Genomic DNA, 14,623 nt, shown 5'->3' with positions numbered 1-14,623 from the left:
CATACATACATATATATAGATATATATATACATACATACATATATATAGATATAGATATACATACATACATACATATATATAGATATAGATATACATACATACATATATAATTATTACAATTATATATAATAATTTTTAATTTGCCAACAAACATTGAAGTTTCCCAAATCAAAGTTCAGAAAGGGTAAGTAATGGATGATTGGAAGGAAAGGTGAAAATTGGAAAGATGAAACCTGGAAGATTTGGACTGGGTAATTGCAATGGTTGGTTGGTAGAGTTTTGCAGGAATTTTTATTTTTATTTTTAGCAATTTTTCACAAATATCATTGGACAAATGAGATCAGATTCAGATTACATGATAGGAATTAGAAAAATAAAAAATGAAGTTCAGTCAGTTATGACATTTCAAGTTGATATTAAGGAACAAATTGAAATGTTTTAGTATCACTTATATATGGTTCCTCTTATAAAATTAAGGGAAGTTGATGGGCTTTGAATATTTGACAAAGGTCTGTCATACAGACAGAATTTAAGAGCAATGTAAAGAGCTGTTATCAAAACTAAAGCAAAAAAAATTCAAAACATAAATGACCGTGACTTTCAGAATAAGCCATCCTGATAGAAAGGAAAAGTAGCAAGGTAAAAACTCATGGGCAAGGAAATATGACAGCCAAACTATCAAGCAAGACAGGACAAAGAAATATATTCAATTTAAAATGTTATAACAATGAAAAGCAAGGAAAGATGCTTTTAAAACAGGGGTGTCAAACTCAATTTCATTGAGGGCCGCATCAGCATTGCGGTTGCCCTCAGGGGGCCGGGTGGGTGTGGCCTGGGTGGGCGTGGCCTATTGGTTGGGCGTGGCTAGATGCGTATGGCCTACTGGGTGGGCGTGGCTAGCTCTACATCGTTCACATCAAGGGTGCCTATGTGAGCAGGAGTGGGACAGATCTGAGGGTCTCTGGCAGAAGGAGAATCTCTGGGCCAGGGCCAAGGCAGTGGGGGGCCGTTCCCTCACTGTTTCCAGGATGGCTTCGTGGGCCACATGAAACCACTTTGCAGGCCGGATCCAGCCCCCGGGCCTTGTGTTTGATATGTCTGTTTTAAAAGATAGGTAAGTCACAGGAAAATTTACAGTTATAATAGGAATATAGAAGTACAAGTATTGAAGAGATCTACAAAAGGCAAATGAGGTTAAAGACGGATGGCAGACACTAATTGATTCTTTACAAATGTCATTCTAGGACAGAAACAGCAATATATTCAGAAGCTGACTTCACTAGAAAGTGAGGTACAATATGAGGCGCTAAGATCGGCTGTTGAATAGAAAGAGATGAGTGCAGATGAAATAGACACTGAACTACTTATGCTGCAAAAGATGCTAACTGCAATGTACAAACACATAGGGAACAAGACGGTTTATTCATACAGACGGGAAAAGACTGGTGAGTAAACTTACTGGAACTATACAGATTACAGTACTAATCTCTTTAGTCAGGAACAGAGTTTTCAATTTTTGCAGCGTTCTCAAAGTTTTTAGTAGAGAAGTTTTTCACTCCTTTAAAATTCTATTTGGCACAATGGAATAGATCCAAAGGTTAGTCTGTAAATTCATCCGGTGACAATTTCAATAATAATAATACATTCTGATGCATGTTGACTTAGAAGTAAGACTCGTGGAATGCAAGAGAGCTTCCTCCCATAAATAGCTTCAGATTGCACAGACATTATCTCAGCATCCAAAATCTGATGCCTCTCAACGTAAATGGTTCTATCTACAAAAAGCACACTCACCAAATGGAAATATAATTAAAGTAACAATTGCACTGATACCATACAGTACACTGGGAATAGTTATATGATATTATGGTTTGGCTTAGTATATCACCCAAACCCAGATTTGACTTCAGATTATTATATTAAAAATGGCTTGTTATAGATTATGTTATTTTATCTCCCGGTCTGGTACAACATCTATTTCCAAACAAGGTAATTCCTCTTGTTCACTCCTCGGGTGGAGATGGGATATTCTTTAGCTACCATGTCTTTTTGGTTACGGTATTTTTTTTAAAAAAAGAAATGATGCCCATGCAGACCCCAAAAGATACTGAGCATACTATCGAAAAACAAGAGAATGGTAAATTTTCCTTCGGTAAATATTTTAACTATGTTGTGCTATCAACATCTGTGACATAATCTGAAGATCTAGAACAGTAAGCTCTAGTTTGAACCTGTGGCCCAGCATGCAAAATTCACCACCACTTGCCATGCTGAGTAGGCATTATCGCAGTTGTATAAAGGGCCATCCCTTGTATGGGGAGATAGAACACTAATTCCTTTGCAGCAAAAATAAGATGTTTGTGGCACTTTGAAAACAAACAGCATACACAGTTGATTCTAATATTTACTAAGCAAGTTAGAATGGTCTGATTAACACATCATGCTAAGCCAGAAACTGGTTCATAAACCAAAGTGACTGAGACCACAGAGCACATTAATTCAAAACCAAATAAAATGTATGGGTTAATGTAATGTGTGAAGCACTCTGAAATTGTGTAACCATATATGGATTATAATATCACAGGGATCTTTATTGTGTTTAGAACCTACAACAAAAGACTTATGGTTTGAAATAGGTAGTAATCCAGTAAAGTATATATACCTAATCCTACCATGTTTTTTGGTTCTGCTTTCTGAATAGTGCAGTTTGGGCTACATAAGAGTCATCAGACTTAATGGATAAGATACCACTGACATGTAAGACTATTGTTAATTCTACTATGAACTTCAGTTGCTATGAAATTCCTTGTGCATTTGAACCAGCATACCCCCACAGGTCAAAATGAAACCATAATTGTGTATGTAAGGATTTATTTAACTAGACAACTTGGTAAAAGATTGGCTATAAAGCAGTAGTCTGTTCACTTTAGAACAGCTTTACCCCAAGGTCAGATGTTCCCCCGCTTTGATGGGATTTTGCAAAATCATAAAAACAAATACAGATAACAGCAATTCTTATTAATAGCTTTAGTAATCTATTTATTAGGATGGCTTGCTTTATAGATTTTATAGATTTACGATTTATAAACCATTTACACTCTTGCAAATATGCAGCATGCAAATGCATACAAATACAGTTTGAGGGGAGAGGGGTAATCACCCAATTACTTTGGCGTCACTGAGTATTGACACAAGTCAGTATGGTTTAGAACTCAAAAAAGCCAGAATGCGTGATATATATATTTAAAACAAACCAGATTCAACAAAATGAAAAAACGAGTACAGTTGTATTGTTTTATGTGGGGGGGAGTAATGCCCCCAAATAATATGGCAGCAGAAAGCTTTGTTTTCCCAGAATCGTTCTAGGTGGATGAATGATATAATGCAATCCGTCAAAACCTCCCATTGTAGATCTGTATTTTTAGTTAGAATTCTCAAAATTTGCTAAGATGTCTTCCATTTCAAAAGCTTGATTCTACATTACACCACAGGCATAACTATTCTGCATCCAATGATTTTAATGACTCCCTTTTACTTAATATCCCAAGGAGTGCTTTATTAGATCAAATCAAGATCTAATTACATCAAGTTTCCTAATGCCCATCTCTTCAACTTTCAGGTAAGCACTATAAAGCACATAGGACACTATCACCCATTCCTTTCAACAGCAGCAACTTTCAAGAATTCACCATAACAATCTTAGCAAACTTTTGCTACCCAGACTAAGACTTTTCAAAGTCATTGGATGTTTTGAAATCCCTCTCTCCTTGGTGGATCAAAATAGAGGTTACTTCAGTTCCAATCTTCCCTGAATGCAGACTCTTGGGGAGAGCATCTGCTATTGCAGACATACATGACTCCCCATAGCCCAGATTTCCCAGTTTAGGAAAAGAAGGGGTGTATTCCATTGTCACTTGTTAAAAATCCCCTGGCTTGTGCAGGGAAGATTTTGAACTCCACATTTCCCCACAAATGTAACTTCTCATGTATGAGTACTGCAGATATTTTACATAAAATATGGTCAGCTTATTTACCATGGATGTTTTAATGTTTATATTTAATCACAAATATTTTATTGTTTTATACTGTTTTTTGTATACCTGTGTAACTCAGAATTACATTGGGAAATACAAATCTGTTAAATATTTTGAAAGTCTTGGTGTCTAATCTAAATCAAAAAAGATTTCTGGGTCCAATAAAAAGATTCTGATTTAGCCAACTTCACTGCTCTCAAAAGAAACATAGTTTTCAAAAGAATGCAGAAGGAAACCTTTTACATGGGACACAAAAAAGACAGCAGATATACTAATTAGAATCTTGAAAATTTCATCTTTAATCCACACAAATACCCAGCCATATGTTGTAATAAAGCTCAAGTTGTAATTATTAATGGCCAGAATGGTACACATGAAGACATGAAAAGCCAAAGCCTTGCCACAGAATCACTGTTGTGGGAAGAGGAAAAAGTATTAGGTATGTTCACCACCTTGAGTTACTTATTAAAAGAATATTAATAAAGGCAGATTAAAAATAATACCTCTTATACCATTTCCACAATCAGAAGAAACAGTTTTTAAATCCATCTTGTCAATTTTCTGCCTTTGTAATACTTACATAACCTGCAGAATTTAGGCTTTCTTTGTCTAAGAGCTAGGTTTCACTGCTGAAGAACTTAACAAAATTTTTAAATCGAAACAACATTTAGACAAGGAAGTGTGAACATTGAGCCAGAATCATCAGTAGTTCAGAAAAAGAAATTTTATAGTAACTGATTTAATCAAGGATCTTGTTAAATCCCATTAGTGCTTTTCACAGCAAAACTTTGATATGGCAGAATAATGAGGGAAATCAACAAAGTGGTTTCATCAGTCAGTGGCCTCAACAGAGCATCTGCTGATGTTATTAGCTGTATATGGTTTCTTACGTCCTGTGACCCTCCTATAGACATACTTTTTATAGTGTTCTTCTTAGGTTCATAAATTGAGGTAATTGAACCTCTTTTTAAACCCCCATTCACTTCTATTAAGAAATCCATAGTTCTTACCACAACAACCCTTCTCTTTTTGACGCCCAATCAATTCCCTCATCTGACCCAGGAACAGGAAATATAAAGCACTACCCCCTTTACAAGCTACAAATATCGTAGAATTATATTATCCTTTCTCTTACTTGTTGTTGCACTTATTTGAAAATAAGAACCGCAAAGAGGTTATTCAGGTGCTGGAGGAAGTATTACTTCTACTACCATTCTACAAGGCACATTTAGGAGAGAGAGAGAGAGAGAGAGAGAGACCGTGCTATTTATGCTTTATCAGATTCTTGCACTGAAGGAGAAAATAGGAAGCAGCTTCCTACTGTAATTCTATTCAGGACTCCTCTTGGCTGGAACAGGCAATAGAGCTATGCAGCATTTCAGATTTGAAACCAAAATGGCACTTCATGATGTGCTTGGTTAAAGGAACTGCAGGCAAGTGGTCCATATAAATGTCCAAAGGCGCTTCTAAGGCTTGAGGATTGTTTTTCACACCCACATCCCTGGTGAAGTCAGAAAACATATTCAATGAGTCACAAATCCAAATGCTTGAACAGCATAGGTGAGATGAGATGAAAGGGGGGAAGGGGTTTCTGGATGCGGCCCTTGAACAAATGTCATAGGAATAAGAAAGTTGGGGTTGAAATAAAACCGTCTGTCTCGGCCTCCCTCAAATTCTAAAAATCCCTGCCCAGCACAAAGCTTTTGAGCTGATTCAGAAACACAGACTTGCTGTTGCTAAAGTGTTCCCCAGCCTACTATTTGTAAAAGAGAGAAAATGGACATTTTTCCTCCATGGCAAACTGGCCTGATAGTCCTTTTTAGGAGCAAATGGTTAATGTCAGGTCTCAAGACTAACACCCATCCATTATTTTTAAATTTTGCATAAGAGTGTGCACACAAATAATATGTGCCACATTTTGAAGTTTTAATTGGTAGCACAAATCAACTATTCTCTTTAGAACATTTTAGAAGGCACAACTATAGTTGCAAGATTAAGAGTGAAACATCTTCAAAGAAAAGCAAGAATGCACAGCCAAAGTTGGGAAATCTTGAATAGTCAAAAGATATTCAAACTTTAATCTAATTCAGGGGTGTAAAACTGGTGGCCTGCGGGCTGGATGCGTCACATGCAGGCCACACACCCCCACCTCTGCAAAAACAAAGTCACAATACATCACGATATATCATGTGATGTGATGTTTGACACCTGTGTCCTAATTAATCAAGTCATAGTATATATTACCTCATCTATAAATAGTCACGCATCTTGTATTATCTCAAAACTCGTGCCATACTCCCTACTTTTGTATATGCCTTATTTTTCAAAATGAGACAAGCTGTGTTAAAGAAGAATGCACACACAGGGTGGAGCAAAATACAGAATAAAAGTGGGTCAGTGAATGGGCAAAGCGAAAAAATCCTCCCAAAATATCAGCAATATCAGATATGTAAACCTGTCATGAAAATAGCTAAGTCCATAGTGACTGATTTGAAAAAAATACCTGAATTTGTATTAAACATAGAATGCATTAAAAAAAGAGAGACAAGGGACATGATAGAGATTCCAGGTGCTCTCCTTCAATGAGCCTGTTTGGAGGCTGCATCTCTGTACCGCAGTCTTAACTAACAGACAGCATAAAAGCCTTTGTTCTGTCAGCATTCATTCCATCTCCTGTACCAGGCAAGACCCGTGGGCTCAATCCACCTTGGAAGGCCCGGCTCAGGCCCATCCAGGATCTGCCTCCTATTCTCCATTGCAGCTCCATTTCCCAGCCCCTCCCGCCCCACCTCTGCTAACTCCATGATGGAACAGGCCTTTCTGCTTAGCTCACTGAAGAGCAGAGTCAGCATTTCCCTGCCGAGGAAGCGGGTCCGTCGTCAGCTGGCTTCACCTGTACCTACGGCAGGGAGAGAAAGTGAGGGTTGGGCAAAAGACCGTATTGTTCCGAAGGTTTGGATCTTTTGGGCCCTATAGAGAACTTCACACAGTAATGAGCCAAAAGCACAGGCCTCTCAAACTCATAACTAGCATAGATTTTCCGCTGGATCCAGATTGGGCATCATGCACCAGAAAGAACTCAAGCAGGCAGGCAAGCCAGCACTGTTTATAAAAAGACACTTCATGTGGTGCTTAAACCAAGGAAAGAAGATGACAAGCTTGTGAAATCACTCTCAATTAAATATGCTTATGTCAGTTTGACATCTCCACTCCAATCAAGATCCTACTGGTCTCCTCATCTGGTTTTTAAGAGCAGTGTTCCTAGCAGTAATTCTTCAGATTTTTCATAGAAGGATGATCTACGGGTGGAAAAAAAGGGTGTGAGGTGGGGGAGTTGGTAATATAGTTCTCCAGAAGAAGCAAGAAGTCTTAGGGCTTCAAAAGCCTTGGTGGAGCAGTTGGCTAATGCCTCCTTAAGTAACACCAGCTGCCTGCAATTAGTGCAGGTTCGCATCCCACCAGGCTCAAGGTTGACTCTTCCGAGGTAGGTAAAATGAGGACCCAGATTGTTAGGGGCAATTAAGCTGACTTTGTAATAATGCCGCTTGGGGTGTGTGTGAAAGCCCTAATAAGCAGGCATATACATAGAATGAAGGCTACTGCTAAGCTTGTAAGCCGCCCTGAGTCTTCGGAGAAGAGCGGGATATAAATGGAATTAAAAAAAAATACTTGTGAAAATCAGCTCTCCTTCCCTCCAGGACACGCAGCACACTCCCAAGGGCTTGCCTATTTCTGCTCCTGAGTAAAAATGCAAACCTGTCCTTCATTTGGGGGAAAACTACTGGCATAATATGTGCCATCCCCATTGTCTCTGTTTTGGCTTGCCACCAAGTGGCGGTGTCCTGAATTTTATGTGAAGGCAAAGTGTCAGGCAAAGCTGTTGGTTTTGCTGTCTTCCCACGTTATGAATGTCACCAGCCAGCCGGAAACCATCTGTCACCAATTACAACAGTGATGTAGGTACAGGAAGGGGGCCTGGGGAGGTGGTCAGTTTTGACAGGTGGGTCATCTGGCCCACTTTATTGAGCACACTAAACGGGAGCATGCATCGGTTGAGACGGAGCTGAGTGATAAGGCAGGCGAGTCCGCTGTCTCAGAACCTTGGCAGCCCCCCTTCCTTCCGCCTGTTAAACAGCTGTTGGCTCTCTCAAACCTGGCAAGTTGCCTGATTTAATGTGAAGCTCCCCAAGCTGTTTGGTGAACATTTTTTTGAGAGGTCCGGCTATGCAGCTGGGGCCATCAGTGATACAAAGCTAATATTATCCTGTTACCAAGCAATCCAAGGTTGCTCCTCTTTTTCATCCTTCCAACAGGTCTACTTAGCTCCCACATTTCTTCCTGCCTGGACTAGATTGTAGTCTCTGAGTTAATCAAGTTAACAGATTGCAACTAAATCCAGAAAAGTTTATAGGAGTTGTAAAGTCAGTTTGAGGGACTCTTGTTTTTTATCCCTGGGGGACAGGTTTTCTGTGACATCCAAGAAATTTGTAAGAGAAACACACATATGCATATGTGTATCTAAACATATTTATAAATAAAATTGATAATAGAAAAGTTCCTGACCAAGTTGAACCCCAATTATGTGCTGGACAGGTTCATTTCTCATGTTTAGCTGCGTTTAACCATGAATAAGCTACAATAGTAAGCCAAAATATTATCTATTTAAACTAGGTATAATTTTATTTACATGTATACATCCAACTAATATTCCTCAACAGAGGAATCGAATAGAATTAGAATTAGAATTAGAATTAGGAATAGAATAGAATAGAATAGAATAGAATAGAATAGAATAGAATAGAATAGAATAGAATAGAATAGTTATTGTTATTTTGAATGTACACTAATCGGCATACATTAAAATGAAATTTCATTGCACACAGTTCTTAAAGGGTCATCACCTCCAATATACACTACATAAATATGACAAAAACAAATAAAGACAGAACTATGCATATATCAACATATATGACACAGAGAAACAACACTGCAAAATCCAGCAAAAGGACGATTTATTATAAAAAAAACTTTCATTGAATTTTGGCATGATTGTCATTTACATTCTTATTGGCTGGTGTCAGGAGGTTTTTTGGGTCCCTTTGAGTCAATTTTTTGCAACTGGCAACTGGCAAGTTTTCTCAGCAACATTTCAGAAGTGATTTGCCATTGCCTCCTTCCCATGGCTGGGAGAGAGCAACTGGCTCACAGTCACCCAGTGAGCTTTGCTGGACTAGAATTCACAGTCTCCTACTTTCTAGCCTGGAGCCTTAAATGCTACACCAAACTATTGCAATTTCTTAGAATGCATTCTAATAACAATGGATGTGTGTTTTGAGATAAGCAAGAGACAGAGGGGGGAAGGAAATAAGTTACATATTTAACATTCACTGTACCTCTCCATACCTTTCTAAGCAACCTTGTTTTCAAAATGTCCATACATTAATTTATGCATTGCCTTTTCGTCTTGCCAGTCTCTTTTATGCCACCACAACCTTCTCAGTTTTCTCCTTGATTCATTCATTCTTTTATGCATCTGTTCTTAGGCTCTTTAGCATCAGCCATCAACAGAAAAGGAAGAATCAGTCAAGAAATGGGCAGATTAGTGCTTGGCAGAGTAGCCATGAAGACATTGGAAAAGATAGGATGGTTGCAATTGGTGTGAGTTCAAGTAATGTGATACAGGTAAGCCTTGATTTAGGACCAGTTGTTTAGCAACTGTTGAAAATTACAACAGAACCCCCCCCCCCAAACTAATTATGATGGCTGCCCACTCCAACCCCTGCAGTCATGTGATCACATTTTGGGTGCTCAGCAACTGGTCTATTTGCAGCATCCCGCAGTCTGATTTATGACATTTTTGCCGGACACCAATGTTTACTTCTAGTTTTCAGCAAAAACCACCCATAGCGAACAATGGGTTCACTTAACAATTGCAGTGGTTGCTTTCCAACCATGATGTTCATTTAATGACCACCACAAAAGAGGTTATAAAATTGGTCACTTGATGACCCATTTCATGACAATCACAACTTATTGCCAGGCCCAATTATGTTCCTAAGTTGAGTACCTGTATTTGATTTAATGTGAATTGTAAATTGAAACCAGGTTGCATTTAATGCAACCCCAAATTCAATGCACAATTGAGGCTAGGGCATCCACAGTTGCTGTTGGGGTTTTAGACACTGCTGATCTTTGGGTGTACAAAATGGAGAAAACGTAGACTTCGACAAAAACAGTACAAGGTGGTTTTTGTTTTTTTAAAAAAAGAGGCTTATTACATTGGAGCAAAAATTTGATATAATTGAATAACATGAACGTGGTCATAGCAACACTAAAATAGAATGAGATGCCTGAATCTATTGTAGAATTTAATTTTTTATTTTGCTTTCTATAATTACACTGTGACTTTGTAAATCATAAATTTAAATTAAAAACTTGTTTTATCCTTCACTAATATTTTATTTATATCTGTATAAAATTTTATGTTTAAAATTTTTTATTGCCTATTTATGTCAAGCTGGAACTAATTATCATATTTTCCATAGAACTGTCACTTGGTTATAGTATGGATTTGAATAATGCTACCATTTCATGGGTTTAATTATCTGCACTTACCAAGACCTACCCTGTATTCAAATGCCATACCTTTATGCCTACAAAAACCAGAACTATGAAAGCAAAGGTGACCTGTGACACTACCTGGAAGCTAAAGTTGGATTTTGGAGAAGCAGGATTGGAAAAGTATTGACACTTGAACTTTTAAATGTTGGAGAAGACAACTGAGAATACCATGGTCAAATAACGCTGGATTATTGAACAAATCAACCCAGAATTTTCAGTAGAAGCAGAAATGAGCAGGTTCAAATTATTCTATCTTCAGATCATTTATAACTTGCAATCATTCACTCCATTTCCTCCGTTTTCCTTATTAAACATAGCTTTCTTGATCTTTGAAATATTTAGTTTCAAATCTATTCAACATTTTCTGCAAATCATTGGGGTTCTCAGTCAATGGCAGAACATCATCTATATTTAAAAGCACTTGCCCATACATATTTGCAACACCATATCTTTAAACATCACTCTCTGCATTCATTTACAAAATATATGATATAATCACGGGATGATGGCGTATCCTTTTTTAATGTCATCTTTGTGTTGAATCATTTACAAAATATTTCATTTATTCTCGTGCATGTTTGACTTTCACCATGGCCTGCTCACCAACTTCAAAACCACCCTTCAACTTTATATTCACTCAAATATTCCTTAATTCAATCTTATTCATTTTCTCATACTCTTTAAATCAACAAACTTACAAAACATCTTTTTTCTGACATTTCTCATGACAGTTGAGCAAAAATTTGGACTGTACGTCACCTGCCTGATATACACGGCACTGCACTTCTTTTTCACTTCTTGTACCCTTTCTGTCACTTTCTGAGGCAATTAACAAAATCTCCCATGTAGTTTTTGTATTTGCTCCTATCACTTTTCTCTTGGTTAAAAGAATACTAATGACATTCTTACAATCATCAGGCACAAATGCAGTGTTTGCACATACTGTATGTGAGATATGATGTACCTTTTCTCTGTTAATAAAACACAACCATATTTTAACATTTCTCCACTTGCTGTACACCTGCAGCCAACATTTATGTAGTATCTAAGACTTTATCTTTATCCTTTTTTACTTGGATACTAATATTTATTTGTTTCTATCACATTGCTTGATAGATCGCTTTGATTCACATACAAATGTTTAAATTCTCCCTCCAGGCCTTCTTAGCTTCAGTCACATCCCAGATCACGTCACCGCTTTTATTTTTCATTCCATTCACTCTGTTGAAACCTCCTTGTTTAGCCCACTTCACTCACTTTCAAAAAGTTTTTTCATCACTTGATTTTTCACTCTCTCTAAGGTACTGTGCACTGCAGAAGGACACACCCAGGAAAGTCACTTAATCAACCTAAGAAAAATAATGGAGAACAAAACATGGCATTTTGCTATATAGAGGTGTACCTTGTTAATTATGTATCCTCATGGCTGTTGGTTTTGCCTTTGGATCTCCTAGCTCCTCTAGTATTCTGGAGCTTTTTCACTCTTGTAATGCTTTGGTCGCCTTTCTCCTCCTTGAGAATACTTAAAAGGTGTCCTTAAAATCTATCCTCACCTTTTAATGTTGAAAGAAATTCTCCCTTTCCAGTGAAAGGAACACTGATTTGACACCCTTGGTAACTTCTCACAGCAAACATAGGTGTTTCTTTTTTCTTTGCAGATTTTCAAAGAGCAGTCTCCCCAACTGTGCATGAAGTGTGTCAAAATAAATAAATGGTCAATCTTCCAAGCTTGAGTGATAACTGTAAGGCTATGAAGGACAATTTCTTATTTCCTGCCAGTGAGCTACCCTATCAAAGGTGAAGATGAAAGGTTCATCAAGAAAAAGAAGAGTACATAGCTTTCTCACCTCACATTCTTTCCCAGAGTGACAGAATAAAAAACAAAAACCTCGTAATACAAAACTGCTATGAAGGGAATAATAAAGATGCTGAAATTGTACAGGATTGGCAATTGTGTCATAAAAACTTAGCCATTTTGACAAAAGTCTTCAGGATAATGTAAGCCTCTGTCAATATTTCACGGTCAGGGAAAGGAGAGGTATAGCCCTGCAATAACTGGAAGGACCCGAAGGCTTTCCCACTTGGATTAATAAATGATTAATGATTAATAAATAAATATAAATATAAATCCTGCCAAACTCCATTTGCTCACTCCTCATCTTAAACTAACTAGGAGGGCAATGTATTAGTTATGTCACGCAACAGGAAGCTTGTTTAATGGTGGCTTCCGCTTATATAAGCAGACAAAAGATTGCAGCCTAAGGCTTATTTTTACTTTAGCCGTTATAAATTTAAGTGTTTTGATTTCGTTATGATTTACGACTTCACTTTCTAAGACTTTGCAACTTCTATGGAAAGGCCATCTTATCTTCTGTTGTCCTTTGTGTTCTTGATTTCATATTTGGGGCTTTACAAAAGGAAACCCCGACTTCTAAGGAATCTTATTTGGTTTGATGGGTGTCTAATAACATGCTAGAATACTAGTGATTGGAAGCTAGGAAGATACATTCAGTGATTCCTTCATTTGCTCAGGCCTCCCTCATCTTCTGCCTGAATGGAAACTCACAATCTTGATTTGTCCCTGAAAGTAGGTCACTGGGGAAGCTACCCTACTCTCCCCCAACACACAACAGGACAAGGCCCCTCCTGGCAAATCCTCTTGCTTGTCAGTTACTTCAGTATGAGCATAATAAGCATAATAAGCCAGCAAATTGAAGAAATTTGCCTTGCCAGTTTGCTGGTGTTTCTGGCCTAGGCAGGGTTCGGAGTTCAAGGCCAATGGGTGAGAGGAACCATGAGGTAGGAACACAGGAGTCTGGGGTAAGGTGGTCATTTTCCTACAGTCAATTCCATAGCTAGGGATGTCACCCTGACATACTTGACCCATGCTGTGACAAGAGAAACTGTTTGGGTACACGCTGTAGATCCTCTTACAGGGAAAACGGTAATTATTGAAAGTCTCTTGCCACACAAAGGAGATAAAAAAAAAATAAAATCAAAATGGTTTTGTAGTCCATCTTTAATTTCTACAGACATATTACAAAATTTAGATGAGGGCTTAAGGGCACAGTGAAGGAAGAGGAAAAGACAGCAAGTGACAAGACATCAAGTGTGAAAGTGCTGCATTGGCAGAGAAGGCCACAATTTGGAACGGGCAGGTGGGTGTCAGGGAGACCATGCTAGTAATCTAAGGAAGGGTGCAGGTGCCAAAGGGGGGGCTGAGGAAAACTAAGAGAGGAGGACAAAGAGATGGGAAGGCTTGAAAATAGAGTTGGTTTTGCCCATCAATGGCAAACTAATGTATAAGAAGGCAACCCCATGGAATATACTGTACTTTAGGTGCTTATGGCTGAAATAACCATGCAAGCCAGTGATTCATCATCAGCTCGTGAACTCTTGTGTAATGAAAGGGACGGGCAAAAAAAAGACTTGGTGGCCCATGAGAAATTGGAGTCTGTGGAAGGCTGCCTTTTGTCAGTAGTAGTCTCCTGAAAGCTGCATCCCGTGGCAGTGGTGAAGGTAGTAAGTATGAAGGGGCAGGTCAGAACAAAGACAGGGTAAAGCCACATATTCCTTTATATTTTAGAACACCCAGTATGCTTTTCTTCTTTCTGATACTTTCTTCTCTTTCCACACCCAGACATCAGTCTGTGAGGGAATGGACAGACTCCAGTCCCTTGGGATCTACACGGATTCCTTGCAGTGGCATTTGGAATTAGACTAACTGCGATCTTGCCTACCAAAGTGTCTTTCTGGAGGCTTCTCAGTTAGGGCTTTGTGGAAATTATCTGGTGAAAAGTGCATGCTTCTCCTTCTCCCTGCTTGTCTGTGGGACCTGCTTTTGGATAATTCTTCCCCCTGCAATGATTGCCTTTGGCAGATCTGCCATTCCCTCCTTCCCATTGAAGACAGGATGATACAAAGCATACAGCAAATGAGATCATCTAATGGCTGATCTGTCACTCAA

At 38.3% G+C, this 14,623-nt stretch overlaps 1 long non-coding RNA gene across 1 annotated transcript; it reads left to right on the top strand.

Moving 5' to 3' along the window:
• The first annotated feature begins 890 nt into the window (after positions 1-890).
• Positions 891-12,587, top strand: LOC310635309. The gene is made up of 4 exons (XR_014491380.1): positions 891-1,446; positions 9,579-9,717; positions 10,581-10,893; positions 12,315-12,587. It is a non-coding gene; the product is annotated as an uncharacterized lncRNA (long non-coding RNA).
• Positions 12,588-14,623: the final 2,036 nt, after the last annotated feature.

This window comes from Vipera ursinii, assembly GCF_947247035.1.
Source record: "Vipera ursinii genome assembly, chromosome: 2".
Taxonomy (NCBI): Eukaryota; Metazoa; Chordata; class Lepidosauria; order Squamata; family Viperidae; genus Vipera; species Vipera ursinii.
This window is presented reverse-complemented; position numbering and strand designations above follow the sequence as displayed.